Raw genomic sequence first — 5,466 nt, 5'->3', positions numbered from 1 at the left:
TCCTGCTGATCTCTGCTGACTGAGGGCTCTGTCCTGTTCAGGTGTGACTGCTCTGCTGGCATCACTGTGATCCCCTAAAGATCAGGGCTCCTTTTGGGAGTCAAAAGTTGGATTTGAGAGTAGTGGAGAGCTTGGTTGGGGTGGGATTTGTAGAATAACTCCTCAGGGAGATGAAAGGCGGCACTTCCCAAGGAGCTTCGGAGGATGGAATTTGGTTCCGCAGCCTTTGGAGCGGCTGAAGTTGGAATTCTTTGGATTTGTTTTCTGCTGGAGTTAACACCTCTGTGCAGATGCGGAACTAAATCGGGTTTGTTTCGAATTCCAGACTGGTTTGGGTTGGAAAGGACCTTAAATCCCATCCAGCCCCACACATTCCGCTGTCCCAGCTTGCTCCAGGCCGGCTTTGGCCACCTCAGGCTGTACAAATGTGCTGAGGTGGTCAAAGCCTGCTGGAAGTCATGGCAGCAGCTCAGAAATGGCAGCAATGCTTGGAAAAGCCTCAGTATTTGGGATAACAGGGTCTGGCTGTCCTTGGGCACCGTGGAAAATGGGATAACAACGTGTGAGACCATCAAAGTGCTGGAACAGGGATCAGGCAGCGCTTAGAACTTCCATAGATTCCATAAATCCAACCTCTCCTGCCAAGCTGGCAGCATCGGGATCCCCTAAAGACCACGGCTCCTTTTGGGAGTCAAAAGTTGGATTTGAGAGCAGCGGAGAGCTTGGCTGGGGTGGGATTTGTGGAATAACTCCTCAGGGAGATGAAAGGAATCCTTGGGGAACCCTCAATATTTGGGATAACAGGGTCTGGCTGTCCTTGGGCACCGTGGAAAATGGGATAACAACGTGTGAGACCATCAAAGTGCTGGAACAGGGATCAGGCAGCGCTTAGAACTTCCATAGATTCCACAAATAGAACTTCCATAGATTCCACAAATCCAAGCTGAGGTTGTTCTCCAAGCGTTTGAGCGGATTTGGAGAGGAGTCCCGGTGAGAGCCGCCCTTGTTCCCTGGACAGGCCTCCTTTCATCCCGGGGAATTCATGGGATGCACGCGGCGCTGGGGTTTGAAGTGTTCGTCACATGGCCGATCCCAGCACACGGATCCGGGATGGAGCACGGGCTCCGAGCCCTGGCACGGCTCCTGTGGGCATGGGAATGTCGCTCCGTCCCTTTGGGAATTCTTGGAGTTACTGTGGGGCGGGATCTGCTCGATCCCTGATTCTCATCCTTGTTTGGGGTGCTGGGATCCTCCAGGAACTGCAGGCTGGATCCCACTGAATTCATGGAATTAATGTGGGTCAGGATCTGCTCAGTTCCTGATTTTCCTTCCTCTTTGGGGTTCTGGGGTGCTGGGATCCTCCAGGAACTGCAGGCTGGATCCCACTGAATTCATGGAGTTACTGTGGGGCAGCAGCTGCTCGATCCCTGATTCTCATCCTTGTTTGGGGTGCTGGGATCTGCTTGATCCCTAATTTTCCTTCCTGTTTGAGGTTCTGAGATGCTGTGATCCTCCAGGAACTGCAGGCTGGAATCCCACTGAATTCATGGAATTAATGTGGGTTAGGATCTGCTCAGTCCCTGATCTTCCTTCCTCTTTGGGGTGCTGGGATCCTCCAGGAACTGCGGGTTGGAATCCACGGATGAGAACACAGAACATCCGTGTGGTTTCCTCTTCAAGCTCCCCGTGACCTCTGAGAGGATCCCAAGGAAACTGAGGGTGGATATCAGGGAAAAGTTCCCCCAGAGGGGGGGGGTCAGGCCCTGGAAAAGGCTCCCCATGGAATGGTCACTGTTCCAAACCTTCCAGAGCTTCAGGAATGGTTGGACAGCACTCCCTTTGGGAAGTTCTGATCCTGCTTTGTGCCAGGTCCTTCCCTGCCCGGATCCGTGTCCGTGCTGATCGTGGGGTGTGGGAATGCAGGAAAGGGGTTTGAATCTTTAACCTTGGATTAAAAGGAATTTTAACTCCGGGTCCTGGAGAAAAGATGGATTTGGGAGCACCTTGGGAAAGGTGTTTGAACCTTTAATCTTTAACCTTGGATTAAAAGGAATTCTAACCCCAGATCCTGGAGAAAAGATGGATTTGGGAGCACCTTAGGAAAGGTGTTTGAACCTTTAAGCTTGGATTAAAAGGAATTTTAACCCCAGATCCTGGAGAAAAGATGGATTTGGGAGGACCTTGGAGCAGTTTTGCAGTATCCAAAGGAGCTCCAAGAAGGCTGGAAGGGGAATTTTCACGTGGATAAAGGGAATGGACTCGGGCTGAAGGAGGGGAAGGTTTAGATGGGATATAGGAAGGAATTCCTCCCTATGAGGCTGGGGAAGGGCTGGGATGGAATTCCCAGAGAATCCGTGGCTGCCTCATCCCTGGAAGTGTCCAAAGGCAGCCTGGAGCATGCTGGGATAGGGGAATGTGTCCCAAACCATCCCAGGATTCCATTTACACATCCATATAAACAATTCCTCAATCATTTCAATGAAGCTGCTGTAGCTCCGCGATTTTTTTTTTTTCCATCCCTGGAATTAAGGATCCACAAATTGCCTGGAATGAGGAGAGGAATCTCTGCTGCCTCTTTTCCCTTCAAAAACCTCGACAGAGAAGAGGCTCTGCCTGCACAGCCCTCCCTGAATCGCATTTTTCATGCTTGGGAGTCTGAATCCCAGGGGAGGATCCGATGGACGTCCCCAGATCAAAGCCATCCCTCTTCCTGCAGACGAGGGCTGGGATGTGCTGCTTGTGGGATTTTTCCAGATCCTTCCAGCCCCTTGGGTCGCTCGATGTGTTCCAAAAATCACACTTCAAGCAGCGATTCCTCCCTTCACCATTCCCAGATTTAGGGGGAATTCGGGGCGCAGATCTGCGCTCGTGTGGGCCAGAGGTGCAGGACAGGGCTTTGCTGAGCCGCAAAGAGGGTTTTTCCTTCGTTTCAGAGTGGAAAAACTCCTCCAAAATCCTGTTTGAGGGGAAGGCAAACCTTAGGCAGGGTGTTAAGCTTTAGGCTGGTCTAAGACTACCCAAAGCGCTGCTCCAAATTTGGCTGCGTTTAATTAAACCGGAGTGATTAAACTGTCAGGCCGAGGAGCAGGAGGTGTGGTAGGATCGCTTTAACTGGGTTTGGAGTGTGAGGAGGATCCTGGTGGAGGGGAGGATCCTGTTTTCCTGGGGCTGAGGCCCTTTGGGCTGCCAGAAAGTGACTCATGGAAGGAATTTTAACAGCCCTGGTGGAGCAGCACCCTCCCCGTAAAACCCCTGCTGTTCCTGCCGGTATCGGGGCCGTCCTGGTGCTTTGTAGCTCTCAAAATGGGAATTTTTAGGGACTGGAGGCTCCATTTCCCGTTTCTCTCTTCATTCCTGGGCTGTGTGCCCGTGGAATTTCGTGTTCCTGAAGCAGATGAGGAATTTGTTGGTGTCCATGCTTTTGGTGCTGTCAGAGTTGTTCTGCTGCTGGACACGAGGTAACGCTGGGTTTAGGTCTTTGAAAAGCTGAATTTCAAAGCTGGGTTTAGGTCTTTTCAAAGCTGGGTTTAGCTCTTTTCAAAGCTGGATTTAGGACTCTTTAAAAAAGAAATCAGGAGCTAAACTCACTCCTGAGCCTGAATTACCGCAGCCGGCTGAGTGCCGGGAGTTGTTCCATGCCACTGCCCCTGGAATTCCTCGTCGGCGATGCTGCAGAGAGGGAAGGTGAGTAAGGAGGGTGATTACAGGCAGCGCTGCAAAAAGCGGCAGCTGTTGAGTAATTTCCTTTCCTCCTCTCAAAACCAGTCCCTGGCAAACTGCGCCAGCTCAGGGAAGGTGTTTATTTATTGTTGGAGCTGCCAGGGAGGGAAGCTGGTTGGGTTTGAGGCTGCTCCAGAACCTTCTGGCTGTCGGCAGAGTGCCTTCCCCGGGGCTCATCCCTTCCCGGGCTGCTGGAATGCTGCCTCTTCCCAGAGGATCCTGTTCGTCCCAGGGAATTGCTGCTGCTCCTCCTGCAGCTCCTCTCAGCAGCCTCGCTCTTCTCTGCTGCTGTGCAGAAGGAATTTTGCTATTTTCCCTTTCCCCCCCCCAATCCCTGGAGGGTTTCCTGCTTTTTCATAGCCACGGTCCTGGATTTTGGTGCAGCGGGACCCTTGGGAAGTGCCGGGTGTTTGGGAGTGGGGGTGGAACTGTCGCTGATCTGTGCTTGGCTGAATATTTCTGACGTGGGGCAGGAACGTTCTGTACAGCCGAGCCTGAACCCCGTTGGGGAGCGGCCCTAAACCCCGTTGGGAAGGGGCCCTAAACCCCGTTGGGAAGGGGCCTTAAATCCTTTGGGAAGGGGCCCTAAACCCCATTGGGAAGGGGCCCTAAACCCGTTGGGCCTCCTGGAACACCAGGGAACCGTCCCAGCCCGTTGGCTGGGTTGGGCATGATGATCTCGGAGGTCTTTTCCAACCTGGTTCATTCTGGGATTGATTTGGGGATTCTGGGATGCCGTGATTGATTCTGGGATTCCGTGATTGTGGGATTCCGTGATTGTGGGATTGTGGGATTTTGAGATTCCGTGATTCTGTGATTGTGGGATTCCATGATTCCAGGATTTGGGGATTCTGGGATGCCGTGATTGATTCCGGGATTTTGGGACTCTGGGATTCCATGTTTTCGTGATTCCTAGGTTGGACTTGATGATCTCAAAGGTCTTTTCCAACCTGGTTCATTCCAGGATTTTGGGATTTTTGCAATTCTGGGATTTTGTGATTGATTCCATGATTTTGGGATTCTGGGATTCCATGGTTGATTCTGTGATTGTGGGATTCTGGGATTCCGTGATTTTGGGATTCTGGGATTCCATGTTTTCGTGATTCATGGGCTGGACTTGATGATCTCAAAGGTCTTTTCCAACCTGGTTCATTCCAGGATTTTGGGATTTTTGCAATTCTGGGATTCTGTGATTGATTCCATGATTCCGTGATTTCGGGATTCTGGGATTCCATGGTTGATTCTGTGATTGTGGGATTCTGGGATTCCATGTTTTCGTGATTCCTATGTTGGACTTGATGATCTCAAAGGTCTTTTCCAGCCTGGTTCATTCTGGGATTCTGGGATTTTGTGATTCTGGGATTCCGTGATTTTGGGATTCTGGGATTCCATGTTTTCGTGATTCATGGGCTGGACTCGATGATCTCAAAGGTCTTTTCCAATCTGGTTCACTCTGGGATTCTGGGTTTCCGTGATTTTGGGATTCTGTGATTCCATGATTTTGGGATTCTGGGATTTCGTGATTCCTAGGTTGGACTTGATGATCTCAAAGCTCTTTTCCATCCTGCTTCATTCCGGGATCCCGTGACAATGCTGAATTCTTTTGAGGGCTCTCCGGCCACGGCCCCGCCGTGCACCCCCGCGCTGGCACAGCGGGCACTTCAGCATCCAGCAGCACATTCCCTCCCTCCCGGGGCTCGTGCCGGGGCTGCGGGGCACCGGTCCCGCTGTGCCCCCTCTCCCACG

Source organism: Corvus brachyrhynchos, unplaced genomic scaffold (assembly GCF_000691975.1).
Source record: "Corvus brachyrhynchos isolate BGI_N302 unplaced genomic scaffold, ASM69197v1 scaffold72, whole genome shotgun sequence".
Lineage (NCBI taxonomy): Eukaryota > Metazoa > Chordata > Aves > Passeriformes > Corvidae > Corvus > Corvus brachyrhynchos.
The sequence above is the reverse complement of the archived record's forward strand: the minus strand, read 5'-3'. Positions refer to the sequence as shown.